The sequence below is a fragment of the Patagioenas fasciata genome, chromosome 4 (assembly GCF_037038585.1).
Source record: "Patagioenas fasciata isolate bPatFas1 chromosome 4, bPatFas1.hap1, whole genome shotgun sequence".
NCBI lineage: Eukaryota > Metazoa > Chordata > Aves > Columbiformes > Columbidae > Patagioenas > Patagioenas fasciata.
The window spans coordinates 59,147,030-59,171,803 of NC_092523.1; the positions used below are offsets into that span (position 1 = coordinate 59,147,030).

At 42.4% G+C, this 24,774-nt stretch overlaps 1 protein-coding gene and 1 long non-coding RNA gene across 5 annotated transcripts in view; one reads left to right on the top strand and one right to left on the bottom strand.

Annotated features, from left to right (window-relative positions):
• LOC139827832 (uncharacterized) overlaps positions 1-24,536 on the bottom strand; it is a 79,729-nt gene extending 55,193 nt beyond the window's left edge. Inside the window, exons 1-4 of one of the 3 annotated variants that reach the window (XR_011738861.1) lie at positions 23,757-23,985; positions 22,889-22,973; positions 21,278-21,399; positions 10,364-10,481 (exon numbers count right to left, since the gene is read on the bottom strand). This is a non-coding gene — a long non-coding RNA (uncharacterized lncRNA). Of the gene's footprint in view, positions 1-10,363; positions 10,482-21,277; positions 21,400-22,888; positions 22,974-23,756; positions 23,986-24,404 lie in introns of those variants that run through there. The other 2 variants (XR_011738863.1, XR_011738862.1) reach the window with 2 other exon arrangements.
• Positions 24,537-24,542: 6 nt separating this feature from the next.
• The window catches only part of NR3C2 (nuclear receptor subfamily 3 group C member 2), a 205,339-nt gene continuing 205,107 nt past the window's right edge, over positions 24,543-24,774 (top strand). For both annotated transcript variants that reach the window (XM_071807996.1, XM_071808000.1), the window contains exon 1: positions 24,543-24,672. The gene's annotated coding sequence lies outside the window, so the exon portion shown is untranslated. The remainder of the gene's footprint in view (positions 24,673-24,774) is intronic.

The window sequence follows — 24,774 nt, forward strand, 5'->3', positions numbered from 1 at the left end:
TCGTTGAGATACATTTAATTGGTCAACTACCATCAAAAAGGTGATACCTGGATTCAGTGCCCAAACTTGGAAAGAAAGGGTTTTTCTGTCTACTTGTCAGTATTTACTGAACTGAAACTATCTGATTTATAAAACTGGCCTAAAGCAGCACATGTTTACTTCATGTTTACTTAAAAATGTACGCTTATTTTGCATACTTCCTAGTATTTATTTTCACTCATTTTATTTCTCAAGGGAAAGAAGAAAAAAAAATGCTTCAAACATCACACAACAACAGAAAGCTTTCTCAGGCCATGTTTTCTTATTTTTATTATTTTTTTTTCAAATCCCCACAGTAGGAAAGCTACACACCGAATATTTTTATCAAGGATGGCCCTGATTCACTCATCTATGGGGATAAGCCTGACCAGCACAGAAAAAGCTGTTAAGATGGTGCAGAACAAAGGGTTCATGCTCGATGATCACCAGCAACTGGATCCTAGAGAGCCACAGCAGCTCCTTACATGCAAGACCCATCCTTTACCTGAGGAGCACCAGGTGCAACCATTGAGCTTTGAGGTTTTCCTCAAAAAAGCAGAATATAAATACAGTTCCTGGTACCTCTAGCTCAGATTCTGGTAAATACGACCTTCCCCTGCTTTTATCAGACACGTAAAGTCCCAAGTGACACAAAAATATGTAAGGACATAAAAGAAATGGATGTTGAGCAAGAGCTTCTGCTTTTCTTTCCTACTCATATAAGGATAAGGTGACATTCAATTACATTAAAAATTGGCAGCTTTGACGAAAAGAGGTCCTCTTTCACATAATTAATGGATGGAAGTCCTGGCCCTGGGATGTCATTGAGAAGATGTGCTGCTCCTTGACTTCGATGAATCTGCAGGGATCTGCACATACTCCAAATCAGGCCCTGGAAATGCAGTCATCTCCCTGGGTTTTCCCAGGATCAACAGCCTGCAAGGTCCAGGGATGACTCTTTGAAGAGATTTTACAGGGAAAGAACCAGAAAAAATGCCTTCTTTGGCATGTCACTAGATGTTTGTTACATATGGCATCTCTACAGCAATTGTGAAGATTTAATTCACCAGCAACAACTGTGTGGTGTTTACTTTGATGACGAAAAATCAGATCTGACACCCGCTTCAGTTAGCAGATTGGCAACATTCATAATAAAATAAACAAACATCTCCTGGCAGGTGGATATTTTTTAAAGAAATACTGAGTATAACTTGTGACAATAGGTAAGTATTTCTGGTTCCTTAGTTACTGGTAAGTTTTGCCATGTTTCTTAAGAAGCATGTTCAGCCACATTTAATTGCATGATAAAAGTAACATTTTCAACAGGTTGGAAGTCACCGGTAAAGCTTTCCAGTTCAGCTCCCCAGAACCCGGAGTGGTGTAAATTAAATATGATCTAGAGTTACACGGATGTCTTTCATTCCAAGTTTTATTTATAACAGAAGGAGGTTTCTCAAAGACATCTAGGTAACTAATGCGGGAAATGCAACAACAGATGGAGCCCAAAATCTGCCCAAATGCAGGACAAGCACACCAGAGTTGTTGACAGGGAGTCCTTTTCAGAGCATACAAAATACCAGAATAGAATTTAATTTTGTAGTTCAAATAACTTGAAAGTAGTGTACAGCGCAGGTTGTTTAAGAAGGGGACCAGATTATGTCAGATACCTGTGCCAGGTGATGCACCTATGAAAATTCAGGCATATGAACAGTTTTAGCAGGTGAGACCAAAGCTACATCTCACCCAATGTTCTGCCTTCAATAACTGCTCCAGCAGATGTCCAGGGAAGAGTAAGACAAGCAACAGCTCAAGTATAAAAGACATGCTAGGTTGACTTGAAAGACCAGCTCCTGAATTTCTGTGTGTCAAAGTGAGTACTGGAGTAGCAAGTTCAAGGGCACTTTTTTTCCTTATAAATATTAATGAGAAGTAGATATACAAGCAGATATGTCATTTTCACGGCTGTAATCCAAGTAATTGAAAATAAGTACAGCTGTATTGTTAGTGGTTGAGGACGATATGTGATTATTAAATAAATAAATAACTAAATCAGCATCACCAAACCATTTATCTTATTTTCTTTGCTTTCAGCAGACAAGATCATGTTGAGGTGATCTCTCCTGCAAAAGTTAGGCAATTGCACCTCCTTGCATGAGGGACTCTTCAAGCTCTTTTGCACAGGAGAGAAAACTGCACTCATCAGAAGACAGGGGCAAGGCACTGCTACCTGCAATGCCAGTGGTGGGCACAGCTGCACAAAGCCACCCGGCAGCCCAAAACACATGTGGTCTTGACAGTGTTTGTCCCAATGGTCAGTGTACTCCAAATACTAACTTCTGCAAGAGCTTTCAATCACAGAATCATGGAATCATAAAATAGTTTGGGTTGGAAGGGACCTTCAAAGCTCATCTAGTCCAACCCCCCTGCCACGAGCAGGGACATCTTCAACCAGATCAGGTTGCTCAGAGCCCTGTCCAGCCTGGCCTGGGATGTCTCCAGGGATGGGGCATCTACCACCTCTCTGGGCAACCTGGGCCAGTGTTTCACCACCCTCGTCGTAATAAATTTCTTCCTCATGTCTCCCCTCTTTTAGTTTAAAACCATTACCCCTTAACCTATTGCAACAGGCCCTGCTAAAAATTCTGCCCCCAATCTTTACAAAAATCTTACGCTTATCAGAAGGGATGGGTGATTTAGGCAGATCAGCTTATTACTATTTTAATTGATATTTGCTAATTCAGCCCAGTGCCTGAAGTGCTAAAATACCAAAACAAAATGCATGTAGCTGACCAAATACACCCAGGTCAAGATAAGCACCTGAAAGTTTGGATTTCCATGTGAATTAAAGCACTTTATCTCCCAAGGTTTGCATCTCACTATTTACAGCACAGCTTGGTGGAGCCAGGTCTTGCAGCCCTTAAGCATATGAATAGTCCCATTCACTAACACCACTCAGGAGAACAAGGTCTGTAACAGCATCTTTCAGTGTCTCTTTCACCATTAGCAACTCCTAGGCTGAGCAGATGCCATTATAACCCACAGCCCCATCTTGATCTCAGCTTACAGTGGCAAATCATGGGTAAATCCACCGTGGTCGCTGGCCTTACGGCAGGACTAAACCAGCTGTGAGCTAAGTGGGATCAGGATCAGATCAAATGCTTACAGCTTCATATGTTTCAAAAACATTCTCTGAAGGGGCTGAAATTTTCTGTGATTGATCTCTGGCCAAAGGCAACTCTTCTTTTTTTTAATGTTTTCTTTAAAGTATAAGCAAACCATCCAATTTTGAGAGGAGAAAAGATGTTGGGAAGAGGGCAGAGAATCCCTGTAAGGAACAGTTCTGTAACCCACAGCCTTTTTGTTTGAGCCTTTACATGCCCGTAGCGCAAAATGTGATTTATTACCATAAGATAGTTAATTGCTAAAAAAGGCCAGAAAAAGAAAAAAAGTGCTACTGGAAAAAAATACTGGTTTTGTCCTGCTTCTGTTCAAACACAATTCCTGCATATATTTTTCCTGCAATAGTATGTATTGTGTAACAGTGAAAATCAGAAAGGAACAGCCATACAGCTGTTTACAGAATGGGAGCTAATAAACCAAATTACAAAGCAAATAAAGCTTTTTATCTGTAGATTCAATAATGCAAAAGCAGCTCTTTACTCTGCAGAGCCAGTACAGGGGCCTAACCCAAAGGTCCCACATCCAGGAGAAAGAGCAAGCTCAAAGCTCCTCATCAGAACAGAACCAAAGAGAGGGCCAGCTCATTTGCAAGTGAACAGTTTACATAAACACACCAAATAGCACAAACCCATTTTTAAAAGGTGCATTACTGTTAAAAATAATGATAATTTTTTTTTAAAAGCTATGAATATACCTTCTAGCATTTGCCACAGACTTTTGGATAAAATATCTCCTCACTAACTCTCGGAGCAGAAGATGGAGAGCCTGCTTTAGTTTCTCCAGGTTTTTGTTTCCAGCTCAGTGGTTTCTGCCTGAGCGCAGCCCAGATTCCCCGCGAGGTCAGCAGCCATTCAAAATCACTCCTGCTCCCAAGGACTAGCCAAGCCTCATTATATTTCTGTGCAAACATCCTCCTGAAATCGCAGCTCCACTGACAAACAGTTTCGCACAGCAGAAAACAACAGGGTAAATCACACCGAGCTACGAGTTGCCACTTTATAGTTTCCAGCAAAGCTATAAAAAAGCATATAACAGCGTAGAGGCACAAAACCTTTAAACATGACAAAAGCAGGCAGCGCCAGCCAGGCCTGTGTGTTGTTCCAAAGAGGTGTTCAGGATTCATACTAGGGTCAATTTGATGAGACAGTCACACATTTAATGATTTTCAAATGCACACGGTGAGGGTCCAGCCCTGGTTCAACAGCAGCATCAGCCATTCAGCAAAAAAGTTGGTCTACCATAGGAATCTAACCCAGAAGGGGGAAAAAACACCCATGCCCCACACTTCCGCTGCCTCCAGCTCTCTGCTGACATATGTGGTCCCTGGGGGGTCACTTCTTCCTGCACTGGGAAGAGGACCAATGGATTTTGTTGGATTTCAATTATTTAGCGTGTGTATACCCAAAGGTAGAAATCGCATTACTTTCATGGCAAATGTTAAGCAGTGTATGGCTTATACCAAGACACAAATATTATAATCTGGGAGATACCAGTGAAGCAGCCTTGAACCTGGCAAGTTACCTTATCAATCACAGACTGCCTGTGAAATCTGGGGCAAATCACTCACTCACAGGACCAAGGAGCAGGACTGCCTTAGGCGCCTGTATCCCACAAACCCTGCCTCACTTAAGTCATCTAAGTCCCAGTTCTGTACAATCCCAGACTTTCAGTAGTGCTGATGTCTCACTCCTAAACGTTGCACAAACTTTTCCTCATCTCCTCCTGACAGCCCAATTACACACATTTCACATCTAAAAAGTTCTCCAAGAAAAGAGATGAAGCAAAACGAGATTTCCTTCCCACCTACGGATGCCATAAACACCAGGCTTCACTGACATTGGACATCTTTGTCTCTGCATTATGTTGCTTCAGCAAAGGCTGTCAGGAATGCAACATCCCCCAGCATCTGCTGCAGCCCCCTACCCAGCAGCCAGCCCCATAAAACATGGGATGCACTGAGCCCAAGCCTTCCTCATCAAGGAGGAGGGACACCCAAGGAGACTGGTTTTCTTCCCTAGCTGTACGGAAAGAGCTGACCTCCAGGTGAAGAGCAGGAGTTGGGACATCTGCTTGCATGGCACTGGGTGGCAAAGGCTGCTGAAGGGCAGGGGTCAGCTGCTTGGCCAAGGTGGCTGAAGGCAGAGGCGTGCTGCAAGACTAGCAAGGGTGATTGTTGCTAGTACTCAGTGGGGACAGCCAGCATGAGTGGGGGAAACAGTGGCCACTGACTCTGGGGGTGCTGGGGAGATTGGGTGCCACTCCTGTGGTGTGGGTTGCTGCTGGAGTCCCAAAATCATGCCCAGCCCTTGCCACAGCAGCAGTGCTGGGCAGTCCTGACTTGTATGACTAATGCCAAGAGAGGGCTTTGGTTTATGATTCTGGATTTCATCAAGAGTCCTTCCTCAAGTCCAAATTTAAGCCTCTGCCTTCTGTCGGCAAGCTGGGGAGGAGCTGCTGCCTCTGCCGCAGGGACTGCGCGTGTGGAGCCAGTTAAGGCGGAGAGGCACAAAAATAGTGTGGCAACGGGTGACCACAGAAGCACCACAGTTAGAGATGGTTTGTTTAGTGCCAGAAGTATGCAAGTCACTTTGCCAGACAAGAATCTTCCTCCCAGAGAGGCTCCCAAAGAGCCTATCATCAGTTTTTTAAAGTGTTTGCAGTTTGCTGGCCGAAGCTTTCCACTGGAGTTGGTCTTGCCTAGGGGCTGTACACTTGCACGGTTGGAAAACACAGTGCTGAAGTATTATTGCCAAATTCAGCTTGTTCCTTGGATTGTTTCCTTTCTCTAATCACTGTTTATCTTTACATGGGCCAGATTGGCCCATTTCTTCCACTCTTTCACTAGTCTCTACAACAGATACATGATCTCTGAAATTCTTCTTCGGCTGACCATGGTTCATTCATCAGGGGCTAAATTTATTCCTTCGTTATGCAATTAGTAACCGCGCAGTGAATTTCCAAAGGCATTTCTAAGATCTCAACCACCTTGGATCTCTAGGTGTCACACAAGCAGTATGCTATGTGCGCCCAGGCTTCTCCCCTTTCAGCAAAGCATCTCCCACCAACAGCCTGCAAAAGAGCTGTACCTTCAGCTCCCGGAAGAGCGAGCTGCTCCACATTCCCTCCGCTTCAGCAGGCAAGGGGAAAAAAAAAAAAAAAAAAAAAAAAAATATATATATATATATATATATATAAAAAAAAGATATCCAAAACCTGGCCTCGGATGTGTTTCTAAGCAGCTATTTTCACTGAGCCAGCTTCATTTGGGATTTCTACTCTCTTTCTCATGATATTTGTTTTGATTCCGTCTATCCCCCTCTGTCTCTTCTATACTCCCAGGCCCATTTGCTTAATGTTCTGTTACCATTACTTACATTTCAGTATATATTCTACTCTGAATAGGTAAAATAGATGAATAAAATATTACCATCCCTTGTTGCAGATAGACAAGTGGGAGAGTGCAAAAATTAGGTTATTCCTTCACAGTCCACAGCACGGTCAAGAGCAGAGCCTCAGTCCCTCGAGTTTGATACCCCAATTCTAACTCCAGAATTTTCCACCTTAACCTGTTCCAGCTGTTACTGATTCCAAAGGGCTGGATGAGCGTGCTTTAGCAGTATCTCTACCAGGGACAGAAAAAGCAATACTTTTACACTGAAGAGTGGGGAACTAACTGGCCACTAAAACATCAGGAGGCAGATGCAGCCCTTACATAAGTGAAAGCAGCTCTGTTTTGCCAACTCTGAATTTGCCTCTGTAGCCATAGCATTGCATTTTTTAAGTTCTTCTGGCTAGAATTAAAAAGGGTTTTGGACACCCAAAGAAACCATAAAGCCCAGCTCTGAACTGGCTACAGCGCAGCCGGCCGCCATTGAGGACAGCTGGAGATGGTTGGGCTGCAGACGCGGTGCCAGCATGCGAATCCATCACCATTGCCCCCCGCCGGGATTTCGCAAGGACCATCGCCAGACTATTCCCATCCCGCAGCCAGCACCGCGGGGCTGAAGCGGCTCCACTGCCGCCTCCTGCTGTGCCGCTTCTGGCCTCCTCCGCCGAGAGCCCGCTCCGCATCGCCCTGCCGGCAGCGGGAGCCGGGCTGAGCGCGGCAGCGATGCACCAGGGCCCGTGGGCTTCGCCGTGGGGATTTTCACACATTAGCCTCTGCAGAACACCCACTCGAAAAAATAAAAATTGCAAGTTTGAGGCAAAAAGTATTTGCCAAGACCCCCTAATTGGATGAGTTTGCATGTGGTTTCCCAGTGGCTGTGTAAATATATTTATATGCAATTTCTAAGTTTTTCCCTCTAAGCACTTATTTAACATTTCGGTGTGCAGGTCCTTCTGAAAGAAAGATGGTACCATTTCATAAAACTCTTGTAAATATTGCCTGTGTAAGACAGCACGCAGGGTGGTGATGTCCAGGCAGCTGGCTTTAATGGATAGATTAATGCCATCTCTGTCAGCAATGAGTTATACTTCATTCAGAATAGTGACATCAGCTCGCAGGCAGTGAAGACAGCAAAGTTTCCTTGGGACATTTGAATGCTGTCTTGAAATCCTTAAGAGAAGATGTGTTACGCTGACCTGTGCTTCTCTCCATGTAAATAAAACAACTAAATCAACCTTTTAAATAATCTTCTTGCTCATTTTAAAATAAAAAAATAGGTGAGCCTGTTCTAAGAGCCTTCATATAGCCCCTTTTCAATTTCCCAAAACACAGCACAAATGCAGCATAAACAAATGTGACAGAACTTACAAAATACAAAGCTCCAGCAAACACAAGACTATATCCAGAATAACTTTGACTCTCTAGGGCAAATGGGAGAAATAAAAAGAGGGATGCTGGGCCCTGGGATGCTGAGGTAACAAAACATCCCTGTTGACCATGAGCAAGAAGCAACAAAACCTCTCCACTGACCTTGAGGGAGATGTCCTTGCCGTCCTCTGCCCTACATCAGCATCAGCCAAAGTCAAAGATACCACAGATGGCAGCATGCCCCTTGACCACAGCTCCTAACCAAAAGACTACACCCTGTGGTCACGCTGTCAGTGGCCAGTGCGATATCTCAATTTAGGCTCCAGAGACCTCATGAAAAGTGCACATGGTGATTGCTGCATGTAGTAGGAGGGTTACTGTGCCCCATTTCCTCACTGAGACACCTGCTCTAGGAAGAACTCTATAGAAGGACACAGTTTTATACAAAACCAAAACAAACACACATGCAAAAAAACCACACACACACAACAAAAAACAAAACCCCAAAATTTTCAATAAATGGTCTCATCACATTCGATTCCTTCAGTGCATGCTGGAATAATCGTGATGAACTCTGTCAGTGTTAATGGGGGTTTTATAAGTGTCTGTGTAGGACTGCCTCTGTAATTCAGCATTAATTAGCTGAATCATTATTTTAGAGTGTTACTGAATTATCTTATAATTACCACCTAACTTGGTGCTTGTAAATGAGGCAACAGAAGGAAATAGCAATTCTTTTAAATGTACTTAAAGTTAAGAAGGCATTATAAACACTCCATTCTGTCCTTTTTAGGAGCTTTTTTATCTTCTGGAAGATATAAGGCTAGTACAACTGCTTTCATCTATGCCTTGTAGATTTATTACAATCATTATAACAAATGGAAATGAATATTATTCAGGTTTATTACCCTATAGTATAGCTTTATGTGCACACAGGAAACCACGTTGCTTCTTTATCCACTGCCTATGAAGAGAAAAAAACGCTTCCTGGGAAAACAGAGTACTGTGATTAAAAAAAGATCATTTGATTCTCCTAATATAACTGTTTTGCTAATAACTTATCTGCTGTGATTCCCAACACAATCAGACCTAATTGTTGCTCACTAAGAAGCCTCATTACGGCTTGACTGGGGAAGTAGTTAGGAAACACCACGTACATTTTGTTGTCACTGATTCTGCTCTGGAAGTGCTAATTTTGCGGTACAAAGTCTATTTCCCCATATCCCCCCTGCCTGAAATGTGCAGAAGCAAGGCAGAAAAAAGGGAATATGTTTGTCACTAGGCAAATCAGAAAAGCTTGTCACACCTGGCTGGTTCAGGTTCAGACTCCTGTGATCAGCTTTGAATGCTGTGGACAAGACACTTTGCTCAGAGACTTGCATGTTCCCAAGAGACTATTCAGTATCATTTCATTTTGCAAGTTTTTTTGACAGCACAGACACATGTTTATAAAATCATAAAGAAGCGCATTAAGCAAATCTCTCCTTATTCTCAGTCTTTTACTGGAAAGAACTTTTCGTAACTTCTCCACTCAGATTAAAAGAGATTGTCCAGGTCAACAGATCTGAGGTCTGCCAGACCAAAGGGGAGTCAATGTTGTGCAACCGGTTGTACTAGCAACCAGACATTTCTTGCGTGCTTTAGTTTTTCAGGGTGTATTCAGAGATTTGCAGCATGCAGCCACAGTCTGCATTCTCTTACTTTTGCCACATACTCCTTATGCAGGAGTCACAACATACCTATACCCTCCATTTTCTTAGTGTTTTGATGGCAGAGCCAGGAACATGTTAGTACTTGACTTCTTCAGCAGCTAAGTGATTCTAAATCTGAAACAAAAATCAATATGTATATATGAGGAATAGAGATACTCAAAAAATCTTCACCACAAAGAGATTTTCAGCCTGGCTATTCTCAAATACATTGCTTCCTCAACACTAAATAATATATGCAGTCTGAAATGACGTATTAGTTTATTGTGGATGATTGCTGGTAGCATATTATTGATACAATGAAGCTATGAAACACTAAATCGCACTCTACTTTTATATCTATGAAAAAAGGTGATTTTCATACCCTGGCATGTTTATTGCTTTGAGACTGAACCTGTTATTTATTAGGGTTCACTCTGTAGTTCTTAGATATGGAGGTGTTTAAGAGGCGTACAGACGAGGTTCTTAGAGACATGGTTTAGTGCTAGAGTTAGGTTAGGGTATGGTTGGACTCAATGATCCTGAGGGTCTCTTCCAGCCGAAATGATATTATGATTCTTTGATTCTATTGTGATTGCTCTTCTTGCTAGAATCACGATGGCATTCACTCTTCAAACAGAGCAGTTAAATAATGAGAAGAATTCACAGAATGGTTAAACAATTTGGTGGCAAACACAGTCCACAAATAACCACAACTTACGTGTAGTATGCTTTTACAGGTGACAGGAGAATGTTTTTCTTTCCTTGAGTTTCTCAACCATCTTAGCCAAGGTCAATTGATTAAAAATGTGTCACAGCTGGTCTTCAAAGGCAACTTTCTAAATAAACAGCAGTAGTGATCCATTATTAGCAAACATAACGGTCCTGAAAGCTAGAATATAAAGCACTTGGAAGTTTATATGATGAAAACATGAACAAGAGAAAAATTTTGGTTGGGAGGGACCTTGGGAACTGATCTAGCCCTACCTCTTTCCCAAAGCAGGACTAACTTCAAAGTTTTATTAGTCACCTCAGGATCTTACATAAGCAAATTTTCCTTACTTCCCAAACTTTCCAAAGCTCCAAATGGCAAAACGCAGCTCTTTTTTCAGCTTACATCCACAATAGCCCCAGTTTGGGTGCATTACAGTTTGTGACTCCTACCTACAATGCCAGCATCAGCACAGGCAGTAGTTTTACATGTAGATCTGACCACTACCTTGAAGAGCCCACTTCCAATTGTGCATAACACTTCAAAACATTTCCATACTGAGTGAATACTTTTATTTGCTTTCATCTTAAAATATGAATTTCAGCTGAATTAGCTCAGGTATTTCTAAGGAGCAGACTCAGGAACAATCTTTCTCCTGAAAAACCTAGTGACCTCTCATAGCTTTGGAGCAAGGACAAGAAGCTGTGTCAAAGAACAGCTTCTCTGTGCCGGTCCACCCAGGTTTGGTTAAAGGATGAGCCTTATAAAAGCTGTGATTGAATCCGCTCAGTGTAGCCTTGCTAGCCTTTAACAGATACAGCCTGCGAGACTGGCAGCCCCATGGAGTATGTCTGAACCTCACTACACTTTTTTGGAGAGCAGGGCCAACACTGAGAGAGGGAACACGAAGACAGCAAGGAGTTATAAAAGACAAGGAAGACAGAGTAATTTGCTCATAAGCTTCTCCATGGTGCTCAATACTACCAGTCATGAGTGCTTTACAAACCTCAATGATTTCATTTCCACAGAACGCTGTGAACTGAGGTGGTATTATTAACACCACTTTAAAATGGCAGTCTAAAACCTAGGGAGATGTAGGACCAAAGTTTCTACTATTCTTGGTGTCTGTTCTGAGTCATGTATTTGTTGTTCTCAGAGCATTTACCACTACATTCAGAGTTCATTAGCTGCTCATATGTCTGAAAACCAGAAGGCACGGATGGTCAAGTGTCTGTAAAATGAGGAACACCCCATTAAGTATAACCTGGAAAAAACTGGTTTAAGCATCTACCCAACATCCTGATGGGAATCTTTGGCAGAGCCTGAATAGGAACCAGTTCCCACACTGCAAAGCTCAGCTGATGCTCCCTGTGCACCAGATGTTCTGTTACACCTTCACTTGCAGCTGGACATCCTAGAAAAATCTGTCAAAGGCTGGTGTAGAAAAACGGAACTTGCCGAGATGGAAGAATAATTTTAAAAGTAAAGAGAAGGATAAAACGGCAGGAAATAGTATTAAAATGTTGATGAATACGCTTCGTTTCCTCCACTGCTACATCATCTCACCCTTCGGGCTGACTGATGCCTCTAACTTAGCCCAGGGCAGGTGTGACCCACAGAGCTCTGAGTTACATCTTCCTTGCTCCCATAAGCGCAGCCATTCAGCTGTCCAGAATAAATCTCCTGGGAGGTGTTTTTCTTCTCTAGCCCACAATTAAATGACTTTTTCTTTACTGCCTCTTCCTGTTTATGCATTCCTCCTCCCCAGTGATGGGGCTGAGTGGCTGAAGCATCACATATTTCTGCATGGGATGGAGCCCTTCCTTCCCGCCCTCTTTAAAGTTGCTCACTCAACTTTTCTTCTTTGTATCTTAATTAGCACATTGCCAGCTTTAGGCACCAGGACACTTTTTCTCACTTAAAGCCTCCTTAAAATATAGTCACATAATTTTGCACATGAAAATATTTGATGATGAAAGCTCTTTCTAAGGTTTATTCTGTTAAACTTGATGAGATTTTCAATAGGCTGCTGCATTAAATCTCTACGTTACATAGACAAATGCAACAAAAGATTTAAGAATGAAATAGTTTAGGCTACACAGTTGGCATCTCAATTTGTCAGATGAGGGGAATGGCCTTGCACCTGCCTTGATTTTAGCAGTGGGAGGTTAACTCCAGTTTTGAGGCATTAGCTTGGGTACAAATAAAATATGTTTACTCAGTCACGTTTGAGCACGTATCATGTCTGTTGCCTGACAGTCTACATGATACCATGACATTTATTAGTTGTGTTGATTCTTACTGCCAGGTTGAACCCTAATACTGTAACTTTGGGGGTATTTTTTGTGTGTAAATGCAAAAAAAGAAAAAAAAAAGGCAAAAGTGTGATATGTTTGAGTTTTTGAGTTCTCTTAGGTTCATCCTGAGCTCAGTTAAAACGATCTTACTCTTGGGTTCCTTATTAAGGATCTCATTTCAGATAACATTTTACATTGATTTCACACTCAGGAACAACACTATTTGCCTCTGCGCTGGTGCCAAATCCACAAAATCTTTAATTTCTGATGATCATTTTGTTGGGATTTACTGACAGCAGCCATCACTCATCTGAGCACCCCGCTTTTGCAGAGCACAGGTGCAATCAACAATTTGTGGCCCCCCAAAAGCAGAGTCCCACAACAAGCTGTGCCTGGTATTCACCACAGCCATGTAGCAAAACCCAAATGATGGTTCCTCTAAAAAAGTTCATCTGACAGATCCAGATATGTCGTTCCTCGGCATCTATCTGTCAAATTATTTGGCAGTTCTCTCCACATGAATTGTAGTAGTTTAGCTGCAATAATTTCCAGATCAAAGCTGTCAATCACTAGGCAATTCCCACAAGGACATGCAAAAGGACCTGACGGGCAAATTATCTAAAGCTGCAATAATCTAGAAAAGGTGGTAAAGAAAAAAAGCAAGACTTCCCAGATTATACAGACTGAAGTTAAACTAGTGTTTGCCTTTCTACAATTTAAGATAGTGAGCTATCACAGCCACTAGATCTAGAGGCAAAATATCTAAGAAGTGAATTGCAATTCATCTATTTCCTTGGCATTCCCTCTCTTTCCAATTAAATATGCTTTTCTTCTCCATTATTCTGAGGAGGCAGTAAACCTCAGTCTAAATGAGCATTTACGTGAAAATCAGAGCTCTCCAAGGCACTGAAACTCTAATACAATATTTGCTTTAATTTGATTTTCCTTCTTGCCTGTGGGAGAGTTTCAATCACATTTGGTATGATTTCTGATTGTACAGCCCCTCCTCCCGCAGAGGTCATTCTCCTTCCTAAAAGTGCATCATTTGAGTAGAAAGAATTCCCTTTACAAGTAGACAGCTCAGCAATCAATATTGTCCACAGATGATAGTGAGCATAGTCCAATTTTTAATAGGGTCTCTCGAATGTCAAAAAACTCACTTTAATCTCCAAGAAGTATAATCTGTTCACATCACCTGCAGCCTCTTGGTTGTCTCCTTCAGAAAGACTGCTTTCTTAGGCACACTGAAAAATCTGCTCTACCTTATCTTATGAAGAATCCAGCTTCATCATACATATTTCAAGCAATCTTTACCTTCCTGAAGACAAGTGAATCATAGAATAATATTCTGTGATTTTCATTTATTTATCTCTCCGCTTTAAAATACAGAATCACGCACAAAGGTTTAGGATGCAAGCATCTTCTTAAAGATATTTAATCCTGCTTTCATGATAACAATCTTACTTGGTTTTATTAAAATAATCTGCCACATGCTGTTGAAACTGTCTCTGAAAAGAAACAAATACTTTCTTTTAAAGAGGGTATATTGGTTAAATGTATTGCTCAAAGTACTAAAAAATAGTATTTAACACTGTATTTATACAGATACACTAAGCCTTTACCAAAGGTGGATTGATGTACAACAAAATAAAAGCTAAATCAGTAGCATAAGAGCAAAATTCTAATAATAATCAAAAGAACTATTTTTTTTGGTGCTAACCTATGCTATGACATGCCCAAGCACTACCACAATTTGTTTATCTACAACACATACACTGGGTCTGATTTTCTGTCCTCATGTTCATCTCCACATGTTACATTGCATGTCTGCAGGTATTACGTAAATATATCACTAATTCATACATATATGCAGTAAAGTAAGCATCTAGCCACAGCTGCAAGCGTACCATCTGCTTAACTATACCTGTGTGGTTGTGTGCTTACTGATCAGCATGAAATCAATAGAAAAATTAGCATCCATATCTTTCAGTCAATATATATCCACAGGATTTTGGGATTTGAATTTCGTAGTTTCCTCTTTCTTGTAATCTGAAGCTCTTAGCAAGTCATTATTTATCACCTAAAGCAACTGATTTCTCCTGTTCACCTATCTCAGCTTCAAGACTTAGAGCTGTGGGAAAAGCCAGGTGACTTCTGCATAGTTACTTGGCTTCTTTGGGGGAACTTTGGGTTTAATTTAGAAATAGTGTGCATTACCCAGCCTCAGGTCGGCTATTCCATCTGCGTTACTGGTTGGCATATAAACATTTCCTTCCCTACATTGCAAATGACAAAAATCTTCCCATTTTTCTTCTCTTCTTGCTCTTAACAGAATATCTTTACAAGAAAGACGACAAACATTGCACGTGCTCATTGTATGATAAAAAGCAGCGCAAACACAGCTAACCTGTCTCCTGAAACCAGGTGAGGGACAAAAAGTGCGGTACCTCTTGAGTTAACATACCGTGTAAAATGAATTGATTTGCATTTCTGTAATGTATGTACTCTAACTTGTTTTACTTGCTTTTATAGTGGCTGTAGTCCATCTGCACACAAAGAATATATATATTTGCACGCAGCTTCCAAGTGCCACGTAGTTTCAGTTGTTTGTATTGTTAAAGACAAGGCAGAAAATCACAAAGAAAGCCTGCCAAGCACCGAGACAGGGTAAGAGTTGTGGTCTCTTGGGCTTAAGAAGCCCACATGAGGGCACATTCTCAAAGATGATGCAAACACATCATCAGTCAAAGATTCTCCTAACCAGAAATCCCCTGCACCAGTCAGGAAATCCTGACAGTCTGCAATAAAACACCCAGAGCTGACGGCAACCTGAAGGGGTGAGCAAGACCACCGCACGCTGTGCCAGAGACACTATCACACCACACAGAACTTGGGGAAAGGCTAAAACTGATGTAGCCCTCTTCCTGGGGCTACAGCTTTTGGCTGGACCACTCTAGCTGACACAACTTAGCAGTCACACTGCAGTGAGAGATGCTGAAATACATCATCTCCAAATGAGAGCTGAGTATCAACCATACCACGATCTGTATGCCACTAAGAAATGAATGCTCACAGTGCCAACTGACTTACACTGATACTGAGAAGGAAACCCAGAGACATGGTGTCTCCGAATTCTCTGGGCTACCCATTTGTCTGGTAACTGCCTGTTCTCATACAGCACCCCAAAACCTATTCCACCAGAGCAGTGGGGTTTACCTTAAAATCTTCCAGTCTAATAGAAAACCAAGCAGTCTTCTCTGTATCACACTGCCAAAATGTTCCTTCATTTTTTTCTCCATCACAATGAAGTGAAACTTTTTGTTTCCCGACGTTCCTTTGCCCTGAAAGCACAAGGCACCCAAACCAGATCAAGGCACAAGCATAGCTGCTCTGTGAGTATGTGTTGTTGCCCTACAGTAACTTCCACTAATTGCCTTTATCAGTGCGTTTGTGGCAGTAAGCTTTTCCTTTGATGAGAAACGTTTTAAACAGTGTTCATTTCATTCTGTAGGCATTAGCTGTGGGATGACTCTCGTTTTTTCGCCTGGAAAACCCATGTCCTTGAAAAGAAGATATCCATTCAGCTGAACCAGGCCTATGTCAGAATATTATTAGCTTTAAATCCAACAAGTAAAAATAGCAGGGATGCACAGCAATAACTGGCATCATATTTAATGTCACATTCTAGCAAGCCTTGAAGCAACATGATTATGTGGCCACTGCTGCATCAAACAAGGAATAACCACTGAACACACCTGAAGGCATATACTGTCATTTAGAGATGTTCTTTGGGTAAGATTTGTAACATGTAAGTCTCCAGTCTTCTTCTTCCAGCTATTACAAAGGTGCAGGGAGCTGGGGAAGCAGAGGCAAAGGAGGACTGGAGAGCCATTTCTCTGGTTTTGGCAGATTCTCTTACCTGTCACCTCAAACTAAAGCTTTTTCAAACTGCTCTCCCTACCGGTCCATAACAAGAGTGGAGTGTCATGTCTTATTCCCTACCAAGGTCACTGGAACGTAGTGTTGGAGAGCCTCAAATCTTGGCTGTGATGGCACCTTATGAGAAACACCTTTCTCATTTCACATGAGCCATACAACCTTTCCATCTGAGGACTGCTATCTCTTTGCCAGTCCTTTCCCACCTTCATGGAAATAAACTTTCAGTGTGAGATTTGTGAATGCTTGCCTCTCTGTAACAATCCCTAGGGTGATTTTCAAAACCTCCTGCCAGTCTTTTTCCACCACACCATACACCTTGCTACCCACTTTAGTAGATACCACCACTAAATCTACCACGAAGACCCAAACAGAAAGGGAAAACGACAAGCTTTTGTTGGTGTGCTTCAAGTCTTCGATATGGCTGGGATGGATGGAGGAGCCTCCCTCTGCACTGCACCACCATTAATGAGGAGATACAACTGTCCTCCACGCCTGCATCCATTGTCTTCTTTATTTTGCCTTTACAGCCTAGATTGTAGCCACCTGGTATGTCATTACTGATACAAAAACCATGCTGTCAAGTTGCATGTACTCTATAAAGGTAATAGACACCCATTAATTTATACCACATCTACTTTTTGTTCTTAATTGTCCAAATACTTTCTGCATGTTTTCTTGGTTATTTAACACCAAATTATTCTTTACTGTGCATCAAAAAGAAATGCTTTCTTCATACCGCCCTGAGCATTTGAAGTTCTCATATAAATCTAGATTACATGCAATCCCTCCCTCTCACACTTCACTTTAGAGATTATCAAACTAGATCTGGCAATTTTGAACTCCGTATCTTTATCATACATAAGGCAGGAGGTTGCATCATCTCTTTTGTGAAGTGTTTCAGTAATATCTGGATTCAGAAATTTCTTGCCCATGTCAATTTGTCTGTTTTTTTATTTTAATCAGAACTGGCATGGATATCAACCTTATGGTGTTTTGACCCATTATACCTTCAGTCCTGCAAATCATCCTTTTGGCACGTTTGATTAGAATGGATCAATTTATGGGGACACTTCACCATTCCATGACATAAACTTCTCACTTTTGGTCCCATCCCCTATTTTAGTTCCCAAGAGTCATGGCACTATTAGAAGATTTTTTTTTTTTTTCTGTAATCAAACTGTGATAATTCTTTTTATAATGGTGCAATTATCTACTCTCTTCTAGTTTCACCTTAGCAACCTCAGTGAGTCATAGACCTTTACATCTACTGCATCTACGCCCACTGACGATCAACAAGGAGCGACAGTCCCTGGGACTCATTTGCTCTCCACAGTGGGTTTACAAGGAAGCACCTGCTTAGAACTAGACACCCTGTAGTATAAGCTTTGAAATAAAAATGCAAACATGGAGTGCACTGCCTAGTTTTCTTATTCATTTGTTTTTGATTCCCAGTAAAAGGTGGTCTAATTCTATCTCTCTTGACAGTGCAAATGATGTTACAATCACTATTACTGCAATTATACAAAAGTAGTATAAATACTGCAAATCCAGCTCAGCATCTCTAGTTCCTTAAACAACCCTGGGCTTGCATTCACTATTTTTATACACTCCTCTTATGGAAAAAAGTAACGCTCAGGACTTGAAAAGTGAAGCTCATCTACAGAACTAACACCACAGCGACAGGTGTCTTTTGCTTTAAACGGAATCAAAGAAACCAGATTTAAAAGATCAGAACCTCATCTTACATTTAGGAGTAGTCATGTCTTCTGTGAAGCTGTTGGAACACAAAAGATTTCTGATAGGCTGAACTTTTCAATTTTAAGTCACGCATAGGGAACATAATTAAATCACATTGAGAGAAATTCTTGTTTGCTGAACCCTCTATCACTCCTGCCCTGGACCAACTTTGACTCTTTAAACAAACGAGATTCCCCTTGAGTCCTGGCTGATCTTCCTTTAGAAATCTTGAGAGGGATATATAATTTCTACTTTGTGACTGTCTAGCCAGAGCTGAGAATGGAATGCAAAATAAATTTTAAAAGAAAAAACATTTGGAATTATTTTCATTTGGCCACGCTCCTGCCTCTTTTGTGTTTGCTTTCCATGTATATACGAAGGAATGAATTTTGTTGTCAGAATTACTCACGAAAAGCAAAGTTCAAAGTGGTGAGTGCATGAACAGCATGCACAGAAGCCAAAATGTAAATGTGCATGTACAAGAATTCATGCCAGAAATTCTTGCACGTTCGTGGAATGTGACTCTTCTGACCAGGTTCAAGCAGGCAAGGTAACATCAATCTTTAGGGGTTGCTGCTAATCCATATGGTAAAAAGCCCTGACAATGTGGGTTTTCGAAATTAATTTCAATAATTAATACATTGAAACAGACCACAACACCTTTTCCTTCCCCAGACAACAACCAAATGTGTTTTAACTATACATCATTCATGCTCATGCAGCAATCTTGGGAAGGCAACAGCTGAAAAGGAAACCTGGTCCTGTGATGAAAGGCAATGAGCTGGGGTTTGGGAAGTACCAAGCTTTGTCATCACCTTCTTAGGTGACTTCAGATAAATCCTGCAATCTCTTCATTCCTCCACTCCTTGCCTCTAAAATAGCAATAATACTTCTTTTCTTTCCAGAGCTCTGAAGAAATATGTCTGCATGTTACTTGGATGCCGCAGTCACCGGGATTGTACAAGCACCAATATACTGACAACATCATTTTTGGAAAACAAGCTGAGCGACTGTCACTTATGCACACACCAGAACAGATCAAACCACAGACACACAACCGGCTTGGTCAGGATATCTGCTCTCACCTGTGAATCACTCTATTTGCGTGTTTGGGGCCATTAGGGACAAACTCATCCAGTGTGTCAAAATTTCTGCCACTCCTGGCTTGTGAGCCAAGTATTGGCAAGCACAAAGAGAAAATTTTGGAATGCATGACCTTTGGTGACCAGATATTTAGTCTAGGCCAGACAAATTCTGGTGTGATCCCCATGTTCAAAGCCAGGACACTCTCTCAGAACACCGAGTTATGGTTCCCTGTGGCAAATACATCCCTTTCTCAACCAAATCTGTGTAAATCAACATGCATCCAACAAGGACCAACTCTTTGTCTCATGCAAGATCAACAGCCCAGCTTGGGCCCAGGTGGTACACTGAATGAGCTCCTCCATCTGGACCACAGTCTACATAGGAAGTATGTATTTAATATACGAAAAAAAAAAAAAAAACAGACTACATCTATTTAAGAAAGCAGTGTAACTTCTACTTCAATAGATGTTCTATTTTCTGTCTTGGCACATGCTAAATTAACACTTTTCTTGAGCAGTCTCTTAACTCAGCTTCATATCATTGCGCTCTCTGGCTCCTCTTCACTGTACATTTTGAGGACACCCAATCAGAAATCTCTCTCTTCTAGGATATAATGCTTTTTAAAAATTTAGAAAACAAAGGTCTTTCAAGTCTCAAAATGAACACTATCATGCAGGTTAATACCAAACCATACCTCATTGCATAATATCTGACAGCAGGTAATTTCAGGATTACAGAAGAATCTGGAAAATTATACAAGAATTGCCCTTTTGCTGTAGGAGCTTTAGAGGTGCACCTTCATTCAATCAAGAGGGTAATTTCCGCTACACAGCAAGTTTCAAATTCTACTTATGACCTTGGTATCATTATGATTTTAGTACTAAACTATTCCACACTAAGTATTGCTACCACAACTGTGAATAATCATCAAAATTAAGTAGCCTATAGAGTGATTAAATAATTTCCTCCAATTTACATTTGATATGTTTATTAAGTGCTGGAGGGTGTTTTTTGCTCTCATAATTTTACTGCTGTTAAACACTATGTCTGGATTTTTTTGCATAGGGACAGTACTACTGTGTTTACTACAAAATTTTAATCAGATTACAGTATGAGTTAATATTTGATACTGTAAAAATCCCAGTAGGTGATAGATAGATAGATAGATAGATAGATAGATAGATAGATAGATATTAAGATACAATTAGATGCCACTACCTTTTATTGTTTGTAATTCATTAATATCGAGGTAAGTCTAAGTCCTGTGGCAATGAAAAATGTTTTTAATGTTCTGGTTTTTACAAATTACATTTTCTTACAAGTAATAGTGTGAGTAGTAAACAAGTAAGAAGTTGACTACAAACAATGTAAATAGATACAGCAATATTAAAGCTACAAAAATTACAAACTACTCTGTTTGCTCTACCATTGTCAACATGACCTATTAGTCAAAACATATAGCTCTTTGTGAGACATTTTTATTTTGGACTGGATGAAATTATCAGTGGTAATGGTCAGCAAAAACTGTGATTTTAAATGTATTGGAAAGCTGTGTTTTCAAATGCATGTCTTGGCCCTTTACACAAGCAAGTAGTTGCTAATGCCAATATGCATTAGCGATGCAATTGTACTATACTTAGATGTGGTTCAACCACAGTTATAACATGGGCCATTAAGGAGCATTAAAAAGAAGAAAAAAAGAAAGAAAAGAAAGAATCCAGGTTAAAAGGGAACATGTTCTGTTGCTCAGCTAAAAGATTTATCTATAATTAGAAGGCAAAATTATTCAAAATTGGACTACATACATAAAATATTGATGTCTCAGAGAACATAAGCATACCATATAGAAAACATGTTTACTTACATTTTCCCAGGGCTTGTAAAGAATTCTAAAGACTTTCAGCATGGCTCAGGAAAGCAGAGCTTGAACACAATTAACTGGTGAGTTGGAGAAGACTGTGGGCTCCTCTCTCGGAAGACTCGCACCTGTTGACCAGGGAAAGTAAACTCTAACCTGCCATGCCCAACATTTTCTCAATGTCTTCCCAAAATGCTGCTCCTCCCGCTCAGCTATAAATCTCACATAATCAAAACCACGTGAGCCAAAAGGCATAACAAAAGTAAATCTAGCATAAATAATATCGCGTAAAGGAACAATAATAATATGTGAGCATGTGATCATATGCTTCCCTAGGCTGGAGCTGGAGGGAAGCGGGAAATGCCCAGCTGCCTTAGTTGGAACCGACTCAAAACTTCATCCGCTTTGGTTCAGTTCTCAAAATAGGGCACATGACCTCTAAGTAAGACAGTACAGTAGGCTGCTTTTACACTGCATCGCCGCTCCTGCAGCCCCTAATACCAATTCGCTCGCTTTACCGAGCATGGGAGGAGGTAAAATTTGACGCTGGCCGAGTTTCAGTGTTATCTTTTGTTTTGTAATGCATTATCCACAGCAAATTTACCGCTATCTTTAGGAACAGAGATGACATCTGCTACAGAGTGGCTTACACTTGTCTGTCTGCTGCTTTCCGTGTCATGTGTCTGACATGAGTTAACCTTGTATAAAATCTAATGCGAGGAAAGAGAGTTGCTCGTCTGAGGTGTCCGTGCTGCTCCTCTTGACCTACTTGGAAAGCTACGACTCGACTCTTTGTGGCTTCCCCCATTGCAACACAGCTGCAGAAGGCAGGAATGGGACCACTTTTAACAGAATTTGAAGTGATCTATATATATTTGTATGTGTTTGAATAGCATTATTTCCAAACCTTGCAAAGCCCATTCGTTATTTTATCAAGCCCACTATAGGTCCTTTTTTTTTCATGGAATTGGCATAATGAGAAAAAGATAGCCTTTTCTCTTCACAGATAAAGATCCAAATTGCGTTTTATAATCTGGCAATTATGTAGTTTGAGTTTTTTAAATAAAACAGACAATCTCCCTTCCCTGTTTGAGACGAGATCTTAGTTGTTAGTGACAGCTGTTAAAATGCTGCTAAAAATAGATATAGTGTCAACCACTAAAAAGCTAAGTGCTCCTGTGAACCACAAGCAGAAAATAAATGAGGTTTGTACTGAATTTGTGGAAAATCTGTGAGCATCTTGCATGCACAGGGAAGGGTGCTTCATTCTTCCAGCAGCCATCTCTGTATGTAACACAATGTGGGAAAAAAAAAAATCAAACATTTGGTATTAAGACAGAGGATAGATATATTCCCTCAATTTTATTTTCTCTCTCCCTTTTGTTCTTAAAAAAAAAACGTGATGCAAGACTAAGACTACCTCCAGGCATTTCAGATGCCTTTTTCATTTACACCTTTGCCCTGCAAAATAAAGAATGGCAGGAAGACTAAGACAAAAAAAGCACAACCAATCAGCCAAACATCATTGCTATAAATTAACATAAAGTAGTTGTGCAGTTTTTGATAGACCAGCCAACATACTTGGGTGCTTTTTGCAAGACTGATTTGTTCGCTTACTTGCAGAGTTTCATGGGACTTTCCTCTGCCTTGGAACTGCAGCTTCCAACCCATCCGTGGTAGCTCTGCTCAACTAATAAATTAGCTGTATTCCAAACCAGATGTATGACATGAAATGAGTAAAAAGAGAACAGAATTGTTCACATTTGATGTTATAATACATCTCAGTAGGTTCCTCCTTTTTAGCTACATTATAGCTAAAAATAGAGCACTAGTGTAGGCACAGTGAAATATGATTTGCTTCCAATAATATAGCAAACTAATTGTGAAATTAAGCAATTGAACGTGCCGTTATCTCCACGTCTGGCCTTACCAGTACTTTATGCTTCTCAGTTAACATCCATCAAGCTACTCACAAACTTTGACAGATGCAAACAACAGCTGATAAAACATTTGCCTTTTCCAAGGCCTGGATCCTACAGAGGCTTCGGCACAGGTAAAACTCCTTCTCTGTAAGCAGTCCTTAGTCCTTTTACATGTTTCAGGACTCCACTGAGTGTATTAAAACAGGGCCAACTTTTCCTTCCCTCCAAAGCCTCATTTTTTTTTTTTTAAGACGTTCAAATGAAGCCCCGAACTTAAAAATAATCAGCTTTAAAAGATCCTAACCACAAGCGCAATATTAATTTTAAACCAGCATCGATGTTAGCGCCGATTTTTTGTTTTAATGTCTGATATCAGGATGGGTTTGCTCTACCGCAGCCGCACGAGTGCCGCGCAGATGCGCCTCCCCCTCCCGGCGTTACCCCGGGACGGCGAGGGCACACCGGGGGTGCAGAGACGGGCTCGGCTCCCCGGCGCCTGGCAGGAGCGGGGAGGGGGGCGTAGCAAGGCGCAGGCTCATCGCGGGGTCGCAGCCTCCTCCTACCGAGATTCCGTCTAGGGGCTCGCCGGTCCCCGCAGCCCGCTCGGGGCCGAGCTGAGCGGTCGGAGGCGGCGGCGGGTGGGGGGGCTCCACCGCCTCCAGGGCCGGGAGAGACGCTCCGCCTGGGGAAGGGCGCGGGGAGACACTCCTCCCCCGCCGCCCGCCCTGCCTCCCTGCCGCCCGCCCTCCTTCCCTTCCTCCGGCGGCTCCGCGAACCAGGAACCGCGGCGGCGGCGGGCTCCGTGCGTGAGAAACCCCGCGGCGCCGCGCCGCCGGGAGCCGCCGGGGCGGGCGGCGCGGGAGGGGGCGGCGGGGGCGGTGCGGCCGCCGGGAGCTGCGAGGGGCCGGGCGGCTCCGGGGAGGGGGGGGCGGCGGAAAAAGTTTACACCCTCGCCACTCTCCTCCCTCCTCTTCCTTGGTGGCGCAGATGGGAGTTTTACCTGGAATGACATAAGTTTTTTTTTTTTCTTTTTCGGGTTTGTTTTTTTTTTTTTCTTAGAGGGTGTCTCCCTTTCTCTCCTCCATCCCTTTCTCCCCGCCCCCCCCCCCCCCCAAAATCACCGCGCTCCCCCCACCGCTGCTGGATCCACCCCCCCTCTCCCCTCCGCCGGCGGGCGAGGGTGTGACCCGCGGGAACACCCACCCACCCACCTAGGCGTCCATGGTGGGAGCTGTCCGCCCAGCCGCGCCGAGCCGAGCGGCGGGCACCCCGCCGCCGCCTGCCGCCGCTGCAGCCCCCTCCACCGACCCGGCCAGCAGCGCCCTGCCCGCTGCCAGACCCGCTCGCACCCTTTCCTCTGCGTACTTTTTTTTTTCCCTTTTTTTTTTTTTTTCGGTGGCGGTGCGGGCTCTCGGATGGTTTGCTGTCAGTAGCCGGGGGCCGTGCCTCCTCCCGCCGCGCCACCATGTCGTAGAGGAGGTGAGTGCATCGCGGACCCTGCGCGGGGCGAGCAGCGACGCGGGGGGTAGCGGGGTATCGGGTCGGGCGGCGGGCGCTGGGCGGGTGCTTGCTACATCAGCC